This window comes from Doryrhamphus excisus, linkage group LG9 (genome assembly GCF_037039965.1).
Source record: "Doryrhamphus excisus strain RoL-2023G ecotype Guam linkage group LG9, RoL_Dexc_Guam_v1.1, whole genome shotgun sequence".
NCBI lineage: Eukaryota > Metazoa > Chordata > Actinopteri > Syngnathiformes > Syngnathidae > Doryrhamphus > Doryrhamphus excisus.
Window position 1 is genome coordinate 14685347 of NC_136365.1, and position 9966 is coordinate 14695312.

The following is a 9966-nucleotide window of genomic DNA, read 5'->3' on the forward strand; positions in this document are numbered from 1 at the left end:
GACACTGGCCAACAGGACTCCCACAAAAATCATTGCTTCCCCCAACAAGTGGGAAAGAGCGCCCTCTTCCGTCAGGCGAGAGCAGAAAGCATAAAGAGCTTACAGCACCTGGTATTCCCAGGCGGTCTCCCATCCAAGTACTAACCAGGCCCACCCCTGCTTAGCTTCCGAGATCGGACGAGATCGGGCGTTCTCAGGGTAGTATGGCCGTAAGCCCTTGCTCATTTTGGAAAAATCCTTTTTGAAGGCGACACTGGCCAACAGGATTCCCACAAAAATCATTGCTTCCCCCAACAAGTGGGAAAGAGCGCCCTCTTCCGTCAGGCGAGAGCAGAAAGCATAAAACGCTTACAGCACCTGGTATTCCCAGGCGGTCTCCCATCCAAGTACTAACCAGGCCCGCCCCTGCTTAGCTTCCGAGATCGGACGAGATCGGGCGTTCTCAGGGTAGTATGGCCGTAAGCCCTTGCTCAATTTGGAAAAATCCTTTTTGAAGGCGACACTGGCCAACAGGATTCCCACAAAAATCATTGCTTTCCCCAACAAGTGGGAAAGAGCGCCCTCTTCCGTCAGGGGAGAGCAGAAAGCATAAAAAGCTTACAGCATAAAAAGCTTACAGCACCTGGTATTCCCAGGCGGTCTCCCATCCAAGTACTAACCAGGCCCGCCCCTGCTTAGCTTCCGAGATCAGACGAGATCGGGCGTTCTCAGGGTAGTATGGCCGTAAGCCCTTGCTCATTTTGGAAAAATCCTTTTTGAAGGCGACACTGGCCAACAGGATTCCCACAAAAATCATTGCTTCCCCCAACAAGTGGGAAAGAGCGCCCTCTTAAGTCAGGCGAGAGCAGAAAGCATAAAAAGCTTACAGCACCTGGTATTCCCAGGCGGTCTCCCATCCAAGTACTAACCAGGCCCGCCCCTGCTTAGCTTCCGAGATCGGACGAGATCGGGCGTTCTCAGGGTAGTAAGGCCGTAAGCTCTTTCTCATTTTGGAAAAATCCTTTTTGAAGGCGACACTGGCCAACAGGATTCCCACAAAAATCATTGCTTTCCCCAACAAGTGGGAAAGAGCGCCCTCTTCCGTCAGGCGAGAGCAGAAAGCATAAAAAGCTTACAGCACCTGGTATTCCCAGGCGGTCTCCCATCCAAGTACTAACCAGGCCCGCCCCTGCTTAGCTTTCGAGATCGGACGAGATCGGGCGTTCTCAGGGTAGTATGGCCGTAAGCCCTTGATCATTTTGGAAAAATCATTTTTGAAGGCGACACTGGCCAACAGGATTCCCACAAAAATCATTGCTTTCCCCAAAGAGTGGGAAAGAGCGCCCTCTTCCGTCAGGCGAGAGCAGAAAGCATAAAAAGCTTACAGCACCTGGTATTCCCAGGCGGTCTCCCATCCAAGTACTAAACAGGCCCGCCCCTGCTTAGCTTCCAAGATCGGACGAGATCGGGCGTTCTCAGGGTAGTATGGCCGTAAGCCCTTGCTCATTTTGGAAAAATCCTTTTTGAAGGCGACACTGGCCAACAGGATTCCCACAAAAATCATTGCTTTCCCCAACAAGTGGGAAAGAGCGCCCTCTTCCGTCAGGCGAGAGCAGAAAGCATAAAAAGCTTACAGCATAAAAAGCTTACAGCACCTGGTATTCCCAGGCGGTCTCCCATCCAAGTACTAACCAGGCCCGCCCCTGCTTAGCTTCCGAGATCAGACGAGATCGGGCGTTCTCAGGGTAGTATGGCCGTAAGCCCTTTATCATTTTGGAAAAATCCTTTTTGAAGGCGACACTGGCCAACAGGATTCCCACAAAAATCATTGCTTTCCCCAAAGAGTGGGAAAGAGCGCCCTCTTCCGTCAGGCGAGAGCAGAAAGCATAAAAAGCTTACAGCACCTGGTATTCCCAGGCGGTCTCCCATCCAAGTACTAACCAGGCCCGCCCCTGCTTAGCTTCCGAGATCAGACGAGATCGGGCGTTCTCAGGGTAGTATGGCCGTAAGCCCTTGCTCATTTTGGAAAAATCCTTTTTGAAGGCGACACTGGCCAACAGGATTCCCACAAAAATCATTGCTTCCCCCAACAAGTGGGAAAGAGCACCCTCTTCCGTCAGGCGAGAGCAGAAAGCATAAAAAGCTTACAGCACCTGGTATTCCCAGGCGGTCTCCCATCCAAGTACTAACCAGGCCCGCCCCTGCTTAGCTTCCGAGATCGGACGAGATCGGGCGTTCTCAGGGTAGTATGGCCGTAAGCCCTTGATCATTTTGGAAAAATCCTTTTTGAAGGCGACACTGGCCAACAGGATTCCCACAAAAATCATTGCTTTCCCCAAAGAGTGGGAAAGAGCGCCCTCTTCCGTCAGGCGAGAGCAGAAAGCATAAAAAGCTTACAGCACCTGGTATTCCCAGGCGGTCTCCCATCCAAGTACTAACCAGGCCCGCCCCTGCTTAGCTTCCGAGATCAGACGAGATCGGGCGTTCTCAGGGTAGTATGGCCGTAAGCCCTTGCTCATTTTGGAAAAATCCTTTTTGAAGGCGACACTGGCCAACAGGATTCCCACAAAAATCATTGCTTCCCCCAACAAGTGGGAAAGAGCGCCCTCTTCCGTCAGGCGAGAGCAGAAAGCATAAAACGCTTACAGCACCTGGTATTCCCAGGCGGTCTCCCATCCAAGTACTAACCAGGCCCGCCCCTGCTTAGCTTCCGAGATCGGACGAGATCGGGCGTTCTCAGGGTAGTATGGCCGTAAGCCCTTGCTCATTTTGGAAAAATCCTTTTTGAAGGCGACACTGGCCAACAGGATTCCCACAAAAATCATTGCTTTCCCCAACAAGTGGGAAAGAGCGCCCTCTTCCGTCAGGCGAGAGCAGAAAGCATAAAAAGCTTACAGCATAAAAGGCTTACAGCACCTGGTATTCCCAGGCGGTCTCCCATCCAAGTACTAACCAGGCCCGCCCCTGCTTAGCTTCCGAGATCAGACGAGATCGGGCGTTCTCAGGGTAGTATGGCCGTAAGCCCGTTCTCAGTTTGGAAAAATCCTTTTTGAAGGCGACACTGGCCAACAGGATTCCCACAAAAATCATTGCTTTCCCCAACAAGTGGGAAAGAGCGCCCTCTTCCGTCAGGCGAGAGCAGAAAGCATAAAAAGCTTACAGCATAAAAAGCTTACAGCACCTGGTATTCCCAGGCGGTCTCCCATTCAAGTACTAACCAGGCCCGCCCCTGCTTAGCTTCCGAGATCGGACGAGATCGGGCGTTCTCAGGGTAGTATGGCCATAAGCCCTTGATCATTTTGGAAAAATCATTTTTGAAGGCGACACTGGCCAACAGGATTCCCACAAAAATCATTGCTTTCCCCAAAGAGTGGGAAAGAGCGCCCTCTTCCGTCAGGCGAGAGCAGAAAGCATAAAAAGCTTACAGCAACTGGTATTCCGAGGCGGTCTCCCATCCAAGTACTAACCAGGTCCGCCCCTGCTTAGCTTCCGAGATCGGACGAGATCGGGCGTTCTCAGGGTAGTATGGCCGTAAGCCCTTGCTCATTTTGGAAAAATCCTTTTTGAAGGCGACACTGGCCAACAGGATTCCCACAAAAATCATTGCTTTCCCCAAAGAGTGGGAAAGAGCGCCCTCTTCCGTCAGGCGAGAGCAGAAAGCATAAAAAGCTTACAGCACCTGGTATTCCCAGGCGGTCTCCCATCCAAGTACTAACCAGGCCCGCCCCTGCTTAGCTTCCGAGATCGGACGAGATCGGGCGTTCTCAGGGTAGTATGGCCGTAAGCCCTTGCTCATTTTGGAAAAATCCTTTTTGAAGGCGACACTGGCCAACAGGATTCCCACAAAAATCATTGCTTTCCCCAACAAGTGGGAAAGAGCGCCCTCTTCCGTCAGGCGAGAGCAGAAAGCATAAAAAGATTACAGCATAAAAAGCTTACAGCACTTGGTATTCCTAGGCGGTCTCCCATCCAAGTACTAACCAGGCCCGCCCCTGCTTAGGTTCCGAGATCAGACGAGATCGGGCGTTCTCAGGGTAGTATGGCCGTAAGCCCTTGCTCATTTTGGAAAAATCCTTTTTGAAGGCGACACTGGCCAACAGGATTCCCACAAAAATCATTGCTTTCCCCAAAGAGTGGGAAAGAGCGCCCTCTTCCGTCAGGCGAGAGCAGAAAGCATAAAAAGCTTACAGCACCTGGTATTCCCAGGCGGTCTCCCATCCAAGTACTAACCAGGCCCGCCCCTGCTTAGCTTCCGAGATCGGACGAGATCGGGCGTTCTCAGGGTAGTATGGCCGTAAGCCCTTGCTCATTTTGGAAAAATCCTTTTTGAAGGCGACACTGGCCAACAGGATTCCCACAAAAATCATTGCTTTCCCCAAAGAGTGGGAAAGAGCGCCCTCTTCCGTCAGGCGAGAGCAGAAAGCATAAAACGCTTACAGCACCTGGTATTCCCAGGCGGTCTCCCATCCAAGTACTAACCAGGCCCGCCCCTGCTTAGCTTCCGAGATCGGACGAGATCGGGCGTTCTCAGGGTAGTATGGCCGTAAGCCCTTGCTCATTTTGGAAAAATCCTTTTTGAAGGCGACACTGGCCAACAGGATTCCCACAAAAATCATTGCTTCCCCCAACAAGTGGGAAAGAGCACCCTCTTCCGTCAGGCGAGAGCAGAAAGCATAAAAAGATTACAGCATAAAAAGCTTACAGCACCTGGTATTCCCAGGCGGTCTCCCATCCAAGTACTAACCAGGCCCGCCCCTGCTTAGCTTCCGAGATCAGACGAGATCAGGTGTTCTCAGGGTAGTATGGCCGTAAGCCCTTGCTCATTTTGGAAAAATCCTTTTTGAAGGCGACACTGGCCAACAGGATTCCCACAAAAATCATTGCTTCCCCCAACAAGTGGGAAAGAGCGCCCTCTTCCGTCAGGCGAGAGCAGAAAGCATAAAAAGCTTACAGCACCTGGTATTCCCAGGCGGTCTCCCATCCAAGTACTAACAAGGCCCGCCCCTGCTTAGCTTCTGAGATCGGACGAGATCGGGCGTTCTCAGGGTAGTATGGCCGTAAGCCCTTGCTCATTTTGGAAAAATCCTTTTTGAAGGCGACACTGGCCAACAGGATTCCCACAAAAATCATTGCTTTCCCCAACAAGTGGGAAAGAGCGCCCTCTTCCGTCAGGCGAGAGCAGAAAGCATAAAAAGCTTACAGCATAAAAAGCTTACAGCACCTGGTATTCCCAGGCGGTCTCCCATCCAAGTACTAACCAGGCCCGCCCCTGCTTAGCTTCCGAGATCGGACGAGATCGGGCGTTCTCAGGGTAGTATGGCCGTAAGCCCTTGCTCATTTTGGAAAAATCCTTTTTGAAGGCGACACTGGCCAACAGGATTCCCACAAAAATCATTGCTTTCCCCAAAGAGTGGGAAAGAGCGCCCTCTTCCGTCAGGCGAGAGCAGAAAGCATAAAAAGCTTACAGCACCTGGTATTCCCAGGAGGTCTCCCATCCAAGTACTAACCAGGCCCGCCCCTGCTTAGCTTCCAAGATCGGACGAGATCGGGCGTTCTCAGGGTAGTATGGCCGTAAGCCCTTGCTCATTTTGGAAAAATCCTTTTTGAAGGCGACACTGGCCAACAGGATTCCCACAAAAATCATTGCTTCCCCCAACAAGTGGGAAAGAGCGCCCTCTTCCATCAGGCGAGAGCAGAAAGCATAAAACGCTTACAGCACCTGGTATTCCCAGGCGGTCTCCCATCCAAGTACTAACCAGGCCCGCCCCTGCTTAGCTTCCGAGATCGGACGAGATCAGGCGTTCTCAGGGTAGTATGGCCGTAAGCCCTTGCTCATTTTGGAAAAATCCTTTTTGAAGGCGACACTGGCCAACAGGATTCCCACAAAAATCATTGCTTTCCCCAACAAGTGGGAAAGAGCGCCCTCTTCCGTCAGGGGAGAGCAGAAAGCATAAAAAGCTTACAGCAAATGGTATTCCCAGGCGGTCTCCCATCCAAGTACTAACCAGGCCCGCCCCTGCTTAGCTTCCGAGATCGGACGAGATCGGGCGTTCTCAGGGTAGTATGGCCGTTAGCCCTTGCTCATTTTGGAAAAATCCTTTTTGAAGGCGACACTGGCCAACAGGACTCCCACAAAAATCATTGCTTCCCCCAACAAGTGGGAAAGAGCGCCCTCTTCCGTCAGGCGAGAGCAGAAAGCATAAAGAGCTTACAGCACCTGGTATTCCCAGGCGGTCTCCCATCCAAGTACTAAGCAGGCCCGCCCCTGCTTAGCTTCCGAGATCGGACGAGATCTGGCGTTCTCAGGGTAGTATGGCCGTAAGCCCTTGCTCAATTTGGAAAAATCCTTTTTGAAGGCGACACTGGCCAACAGGATTCCCACAAAAATCATTGCTTTCCCCAACAAGTGGGAAAGAGCGCCCTCTTCCGTCAGGGGAGAGCAGAAACCATAAAAAGCTTACAGCATAAAAGGCTTACAGCACCTGGTATTCCCAGGCGGTCTCCGATCCAAGTACTAACCAGGCCCGCCCCTGCTTAGCTTCCGAGATCGAATGAGATCGGTCGTTCTAAGGGTAGTATGGCCGTAAGCCCTTGCTCATTTTGGAAAAATCCTTTTTGAAGGCGACACTGGCCAACAGGATTCCCACAAAAATCATTGCTTCCCCCAACAAGTGGGAAAGAGCGCCCTCTTCCGTCATGCGAGAGCAGAAAGCATAAAACGCTTACAGCACCTGGTATTCCCAGGCGGTCTCCCATCCAAGTACTAACCAGGCCCGCCCCTGCTTAGCTTCCGAGATCGGACGAGATCGGGCGTTCTCAGGGTAGTATGGCCGTAAGCCCGTGCTCATTTTGGAAAAATCCTTTTTGAAGGCGACACTGGCCAACAGGATTCCCACAAAAATCATTGCTTTCCCCAACAAGTGGGAAAGAGCGCCCTCTTCCGTCAGGGGAGAGCAGAAAGCATAAAAAGCTTACAGCATAAAAAGCTTACAGCACCTGGTATTCCCAGGCGGTCTCCCATCCAAGTACTAACCAGGCCCGCCCCTGCTTAGCTTCCGAGATCAGACGAGATCGGGCGTTCTCAGGGTAGTATGGCCGTAAGCCCTTGCTCATTTTGGAAAAATCCTTTTTGAAGGCGACACTGGCCAACAGGATTCCCACAAAAATCATTGCTTCCCCCAACAAGTGGGAAAGAGCGCCCTCTTCCGTCAGGCGAGAGCAGAAAGCATAAAAAGCTTACAGCACCTGGTATTCCCAGGCGGTCTCCCATCCAAGTACTAACCAGACCCGCCCCTGCTTAGCTTCCGAGATCGGACGAGATCGGGCGTTCTCAGGGTAGTATGGCCGTAAGCCCTTGCTCATTTTGGAAAAATCCTTTTTGAAGGCGACACTGGCCAACAGGATTCCCACAAAAATCATTGCTTTCCCCAACAAGTGGGAAAGAGCGCCCTCTTCCGTCAGGCGAGAGCAGAAAGCATAAAAAGCTTACAGCATAAAAAGCTTACAGCACCTGGTATTCCCAGGCGGTCTCCCATCCAAGTACTAACCAGGCCCGCCCCTGCTTAGCTTCCGAGATCAGACGAGATCGGGCGTTCTCAGGGTAGTATGGCCGTAAGCCCTTGCTCATTTTGGAAAAATCCTTTTTGAAGGCGACACTGGCCAACAGGATTCCCACAAAAATCATTGCTTTCCCCAAAGAGTGGGAAAGAGCGCCCTCTTCCGTCAGGCGAGAGCAGAAAGCATAAAAAGCTTACAGCACCTGGTATTCCCAGGCGGTCTCCCATCCAAGTACTAACCAGGCCCGCCCCTGCTTAGCTTCCGAGATCGGACGAGATCTGGCGTTCTCAGGGTAGTATGGCCGTAAGCCCTTGCTCATTTTGGAAAAATCCTTTTTGAAGGCGACACTGGCCAACAGGATTCCCACAAAAATCATTGCTTCCCCCAACAAGTGGGAAAGAGCACCCTCTTCCGTCAGGCGAGAGCAGAAAGCATAAAAAGCTTACAGCACCTGGTATTCCCAGGCGGTCTCCCATCCAAGTACTAACCAGGCCCGCCCCTGCTTAGCTTCCGAGATCGGACGACATCGGGCGTTCTCAGGGTAGTATGGCCGTAAGCCCTTGATCATTTTGGAAAAATCCTTTTTGAAGGCGACACTGGCCAACAGGATTCCCACAAAAATCATTGCTTTCCCCAAAGAGTGGGAAAGAGCGCCCTCTTCCGTCAGGCGAGAGCAGAAAGCATAAAAAGCTTACAGCACCTGGTATTCCCAGGCGGTCTCCCATCCAAGTACTAACCAGGCCCGCCCCTGCTTAGCTTCCGAGATCAGACGAGATCGGGCGTTCTCAGGGTAGTATGGCCGTAAGCCCTTGCTCATTTTGGAAAAATCCTTTTTGAAGGCGACACTGGCCAACAGGATTCCCACAAAAATCATTGCTTTCCCCAAAGAGTGGGAAAGAGCGCCCTCTTCCGTCAGGCGAGAGCAGAAAGCATAAAAAGCTTACAGCACCTGGTATTCCCAGGCGGTCTCCCATCCAAGTACTAACCAGGCCCGCCCCTGCTTAGCTTCCGAGATCGGACGAGATCGGGCGTTCTCAGGGTAGTATGGCCGTAAGCCCTTGCTCATTTTGGAAAAATCCTTTTTGAAGGCGACACTGGCCAACAGGATTCCCACAAAAATCATTGCTTCCCCCAACAAGTGGGAAAGAGCGCCCTCTTCCGTCAGGCGAGAGCAGAAAGCATAAAAAGCTTACAGCACCTGGTATTCCCAGGCGGTCTCCCATCCAAGTACTAACCAGGCCCGCCCCTGCTTAGCTTCCGAGATCAGACGAGATCGGGCGTTCTCAGGGTAGTATGGCCGTAAGCCCTTGCTCATTTTGGAAAAATCCTTTTTGAAGGCGACACTGGCCAACAGGATTCCCACAAAAATCATTGCTTCCCCCAACAAGTGGGAAAGAGCGCCCTCTTCCGTCAGGCGAGAGCAGAAAGCATAAAAAGCTTACAGCACCTGGTATTCCCAGGCGGTCTCCCATCCAAGTACTAACCAGGCCCGCCCCTGCTTAGCTTCCGAGATCGGACGAGATCGGGCGTTCTCAGGGTAGTATGGCCGTAAGCCCTTGCTCATTTTGGAAAAATCCTTTTTGAAGGCGACACTGGCCAACAGGATTCCCACAAAAATCATTGCTTTCCCCAACAAGTGGGAAAGAGCGCCCTCTTCCGTCAGGCGAGAGCAGAAAGCATAAAAAGCTTACAGCATAAAAAGCTTACAGCACCTGGTATTCCCAGGCGGTCTCCCATCCAAGTACTAACCAGGCCCGCCCCTGCTTAGCTTCCTAGATCAGACGAGATCGGGCGTTCTCAGGGTAGTATGGCCGTAAGCCCTTGCTCATTTTGGAAAAATCCTTTTTGAAGGCGACACTGGCCAACAGGATTCCCACAAAAATCATTGCTTTCCCCAAAGAGTGGGAAAGAGCGCCCTCTTCCGTCAGGCGAGAGCAGAAAGCATAAAAAGCTTACAGCACCTGGTATTCCCAGGCGGTCTCCCATCCAAGTACTAACCAGGCCCGCCCCTGCTTAGCTTCCGAGATCGGACGAGATCGGGCGTTCTCAGGGTAGTATGGCCGTAAGCCCTTGCTCATTTTGGAAAAATCCTTTTTGAAGGCGACACTGGCAAACAGGATTCCCACAAAAATCATTGCTTCCCCCAACAAGTGGGAAAGAGCACCCTCTTCCGTCAGGCGAGAGCAGAAAGCATAAAAAGCTTACAGCACCTGGTATTCCCAGGCGGTCTCCCATCCAAGTACTAACCAGGCCCGCCCCTGCTTAGCTTCCGAGATCGGACGACATCGGGTGTTCTCAGGGTAGTATGGCCGTAAGCCCTTGATCATTTTGGAAAAATCCTTTTTGAAGGCGACACTGGCCAACAGGATTCCCACAAAAATCATTGCTTTCCCCAAAGAGTGGGAAAGAGCGCCCTCTTCCGTCAGGCGA

General features: G+C 51.9%; 39 non-coding genes across 39 annotated transcripts; all 39 read right to left on the bottom strand.

Annotated features, from left to right (window-relative positions):
- Window positions 1-96: 96 nt before the first annotated feature.
- On the bottom strand, window positions 97-215 carry LOC144900668 (5S ribosomal RNA). The gene has a single exon (XR_013628855.1). It is a non-coding gene; the product is annotated as a 5S ribosomal RNA (ribosomal RNA).
- Window positions 216-345: 130 nt separating this feature from the next.
- On the bottom strand, window positions 346-464 carry LOC144900844 (5S ribosomal RNA). The gene has a single exon (XR_013629031.1). It is a non-coding gene; the product is annotated as a 5S ribosomal RNA (ribosomal RNA).
- A 146-nt stretch (window positions 465-610) lies between these two features.
- LOC144900761 (5S ribosomal RNA) lies at window positions 611-729 on the bottom strand. Its single transcript, XR_013628948.1, has one exon. It is a non-coding gene; the product is annotated as a 5S ribosomal RNA (ribosomal RNA).
- Window positions 730-859: 130 nt separating this feature from the next.
- LOC144900997 (5S ribosomal RNA) lies at window positions 860-978 on the bottom strand. The gene has a single exon (XR_013629186.1). It is a non-coding gene; the product is annotated as a 5S ribosomal RNA (ribosomal RNA).
- Window positions 979-1108: 130 nt separating this feature from the next.
- On the bottom strand, window positions 1109-1227 carry LOC144901011 (5S ribosomal RNA). Its single transcript, XR_013629200.1, has one exon. It is a non-coding gene; the product is annotated as a 5S ribosomal RNA (ribosomal RNA).
- Window positions 1228-1357: 130 nt separating this feature from the next.
- Window positions 1358-1476, bottom strand: LOC144900105 (5S ribosomal RNA). Its single transcript, XR_013628440.1, has one exon. It is a non-coding gene; the product is annotated as a 5S ribosomal RNA (ribosomal RNA).
- Window positions 1477-1622: 146 nt separating this feature from the next.
- Window positions 1623-1741, bottom strand: LOC144900762 (5S ribosomal RNA). Its single transcript, XR_013628949.1, has one exon. It is a non-coding gene; the product is annotated as a 5S ribosomal RNA (ribosomal RNA).
- Window positions 1742-1871: 130 nt separating this feature from the next.
- On the bottom strand, window positions 1872-1990 carry LOC144900763 (5S ribosomal RNA). The gene has a single exon (XR_013628950.1). It is a non-coding gene; the product is annotated as a 5S ribosomal RNA (ribosomal RNA).
- A 130-nt stretch (window positions 1991-2120) lies between these two features.
- On the bottom strand, window positions 2121-2239 carry LOC144900603 (5S ribosomal RNA). Its single transcript, XR_013628790.1, has one exon. It is a non-coding gene; the product is annotated as a 5S ribosomal RNA (ribosomal RNA).
- Window positions 2240-2369: 130 nt separating this feature from the next.
- LOC144900764 (5S ribosomal RNA) lies at window positions 2370-2488 on the bottom strand. Its single transcript, XR_013628951.1, has one exon. It is a non-coding gene; the product is annotated as a 5S ribosomal RNA (ribosomal RNA).
- Window positions 2489-2618: 130 nt separating this feature from the next.
- On the bottom strand, window positions 2619-2737 carry LOC144900845 (5S ribosomal RNA). Its single transcript, XR_013629032.1, has one exon. It is a non-coding gene; the product is annotated as a 5S ribosomal RNA (ribosomal RNA).
- A 146-nt stretch (window positions 2738-2883) lies between these two features.
- Window positions 2884-3002, bottom strand: LOC144900705 (5S ribosomal RNA). Its single transcript, XR_013628892.1, has one exon. It is a non-coding gene; the product is annotated as a 5S ribosomal RNA (ribosomal RNA).
- Window positions 3003-3148: 146 nt separating this feature from the next.
- Window positions 3149-3267, bottom strand: LOC144899873 (5S ribosomal RNA). The gene has a single exon (XR_013628207.1). It is a non-coding gene; the product is annotated as a 5S ribosomal RNA (ribosomal RNA).
- Window positions 3268-3397: 130 nt separating this feature from the next.
- On the bottom strand, window positions 3398-3516 carry LOC144900357 (5S ribosomal RNA). The gene has a single exon (XR_013628691.1). It is a non-coding gene; the product is annotated as a 5S ribosomal RNA (ribosomal RNA).
- A 130-nt stretch (window positions 3517-3646) lies between these two features.
- On the bottom strand, window positions 3647-3765 carry LOC144900607 (5S ribosomal RNA). Its single transcript, XR_013628794.1, has one exon. It is a non-coding gene; the product is annotated as a 5S ribosomal RNA (ribosomal RNA).
- Window positions 3766-3911: 146 nt separating this feature from the next.
- On the bottom strand, window positions 3912-4030 carry LOC144900397 (5S ribosomal RNA). Its single transcript, XR_013628729.1, has one exon. It is a non-coding gene; the product is annotated as a 5S ribosomal RNA (ribosomal RNA).
- Window positions 4031-4160: 130 nt separating this feature from the next.
- On the bottom strand, window positions 4161-4279 carry LOC144900608 (5S ribosomal RNA). The gene has a single exon (XR_013628795.1). It is a non-coding gene; the product is annotated as a 5S ribosomal RNA (ribosomal RNA).
- A 130-nt stretch (window positions 4280-4409) lies between these two features.
- Window positions 4410-4528, bottom strand: LOC144900846 (5S ribosomal RNA). Its single transcript, XR_013629033.1, has one exon. It is a non-coding gene; the product is annotated as a 5S ribosomal RNA (ribosomal RNA).
- Window positions 4529-4674: 146 nt separating this feature from the next.
- Window positions 4675-4793, bottom strand: LOC144900872 (5S ribosomal RNA). The gene has a single exon (XR_013629059.1). It is a non-coding gene; the product is annotated as a 5S ribosomal RNA (ribosomal RNA).
- A 130-nt stretch (window positions 4794-4923) lies between these two features.
- Window positions 4924-5042, bottom strand: LOC144900324 (5S ribosomal RNA). Its single transcript, XR_013628659.1, has one exon. It is a non-coding gene; the product is annotated as a 5S ribosomal RNA (ribosomal RNA).
- A 146-nt stretch (window positions 5043-5188) lies between these two features.
- On the bottom strand, window positions 5189-5307 carry LOC144900609 (5S ribosomal RNA). Its single transcript, XR_013628796.1, has one exon. It is a non-coding gene; the product is annotated as a 5S ribosomal RNA (ribosomal RNA).
- Window positions 5308-5437: 130 nt separating this feature from the next.
- LOC144900978 (5S ribosomal RNA) lies at window positions 5438-5556 on the bottom strand. The gene has a single exon (XR_013629166.1). It is a non-coding gene; the product is annotated as a 5S ribosomal RNA (ribosomal RNA).
- Window positions 5557-5686: 130 nt separating this feature from the next.
- Window positions 5687-5805, bottom strand: LOC144899955 (5S ribosomal RNA). Its single transcript, XR_013628290.1, has one exon. It is a non-coding gene; the product is annotated as a 5S ribosomal RNA (ribosomal RNA).
- A 130-nt stretch (window positions 5806-5935) lies between these two features.
- Window positions 5936-6054, bottom strand: LOC144900414 (5S ribosomal RNA). The gene has a single exon (XR_013628746.1). It is a non-coding gene; the product is annotated as a 5S ribosomal RNA (ribosomal RNA).
- Window positions 6055-6184: 130 nt separating this feature from the next.
- On the bottom strand, window positions 6185-6303 carry LOC144900243 (5S ribosomal RNA). Its single transcript, XR_013628578.1, has one exon. It is a non-coding gene; the product is annotated as a 5S ribosomal RNA (ribosomal RNA).
- Window positions 6304-6449: 146 nt separating this feature from the next.
- Window positions 6450-6568, bottom strand: LOC144900384 (5S ribosomal RNA). The gene has a single exon (XR_013628716.1). It is a non-coding gene; the product is annotated as a 5S ribosomal RNA (ribosomal RNA).
- A 130-nt stretch (window positions 6569-6698) lies between these two features.
- On the bottom strand, window positions 6699-6817 carry LOC144900847 (5S ribosomal RNA). Its single transcript, XR_013629034.1, has one exon. It is a non-coding gene; the product is annotated as a 5S ribosomal RNA (ribosomal RNA).
- A 146-nt stretch (window positions 6818-6963) lies between these two features.
- Window positions 6964-7082, bottom strand: LOC144900765 (5S ribosomal RNA). The gene has a single exon (XR_013628952.1). It is a non-coding gene; the product is annotated as a 5S ribosomal RNA (ribosomal RNA).
- A 130-nt stretch (window positions 7083-7212) lies between these two features.
- On the bottom strand, window positions 7213-7331 carry LOC144899885 (5S ribosomal RNA). Its single transcript, XR_013628220.1, has one exon. It is a non-coding gene; the product is annotated as a 5S ribosomal RNA (ribosomal RNA).
- Window positions 7332-7477: 146 nt separating this feature from the next.
- On the bottom strand, window positions 7478-7596 carry LOC144900767 (5S ribosomal RNA). Its single transcript, XR_013628954.1, has one exon. It is a non-coding gene; the product is annotated as a 5S ribosomal RNA (ribosomal RNA).
- Window positions 7597-7726: 130 nt separating this feature from the next.
- On the bottom strand, window positions 7727-7845 carry LOC144899977 (5S ribosomal RNA). Its single transcript, XR_013628312.1, has one exon. It is a non-coding gene; the product is annotated as a 5S ribosomal RNA (ribosomal RNA).
- A 130-nt stretch (window positions 7846-7975) lies between these two features.
- Window positions 7976-8094, bottom strand: LOC144900207 (5S ribosomal RNA). Its single transcript, XR_013628542.1, has one exon. It is a non-coding gene; the product is annotated as a 5S ribosomal RNA (ribosomal RNA).
- Window positions 8095-8224: 130 nt separating this feature from the next.
- On the bottom strand, window positions 8225-8343 carry LOC144900768 (5S ribosomal RNA). Its single transcript, XR_013628955.1, has one exon. It is a non-coding gene; the product is annotated as a 5S ribosomal RNA (ribosomal RNA).
- A 130-nt stretch (window positions 8344-8473) lies between these two features.
- LOC144900610 (5S ribosomal RNA) lies at window positions 8474-8592 on the bottom strand. Its single transcript, XR_013628797.1, has one exon. It is a non-coding gene; the product is annotated as a 5S ribosomal RNA (ribosomal RNA).
- Window positions 8593-8722: 130 nt separating this feature from the next.
- LOC144900769 (5S ribosomal RNA) lies at window positions 8723-8841 on the bottom strand. The gene has a single exon (XR_013628956.1). It is a non-coding gene; the product is annotated as a 5S ribosomal RNA (ribosomal RNA).
- Window positions 8842-8971: 130 nt separating this feature from the next.
- Window positions 8972-9090, bottom strand: LOC144900612 (5S ribosomal RNA). Its single transcript, XR_013628799.1, has one exon. It is a non-coding gene; the product is annotated as a 5S ribosomal RNA (ribosomal RNA).
- Window positions 9091-9236: 146 nt separating this feature from the next.
- On the bottom strand, window positions 9237-9355 carry LOC144900182 (5S ribosomal RNA). Its single transcript, XR_013628517.1, has one exon. It is a non-coding gene; the product is annotated as a 5S ribosomal RNA (ribosomal RNA).
- A 130-nt stretch (window positions 9356-9485) lies between these two features.
- LOC144900613 (5S ribosomal RNA) lies at window positions 9486-9604 on the bottom strand. The gene has a single exon (XR_013628800.1). It is a non-coding gene; the product is annotated as a 5S ribosomal RNA (ribosomal RNA).
- A 130-nt stretch (window positions 9605-9734) lies between these two features.
- On the bottom strand, window positions 9735-9853 carry LOC144900084 (5S ribosomal RNA). The gene has a single exon (XR_013628419.1). It is a non-coding gene; the product is annotated as a 5S ribosomal RNA (ribosomal RNA).
- Between the last annotated feature and the right edge of the window lie 113 nt (window positions 9854-9966).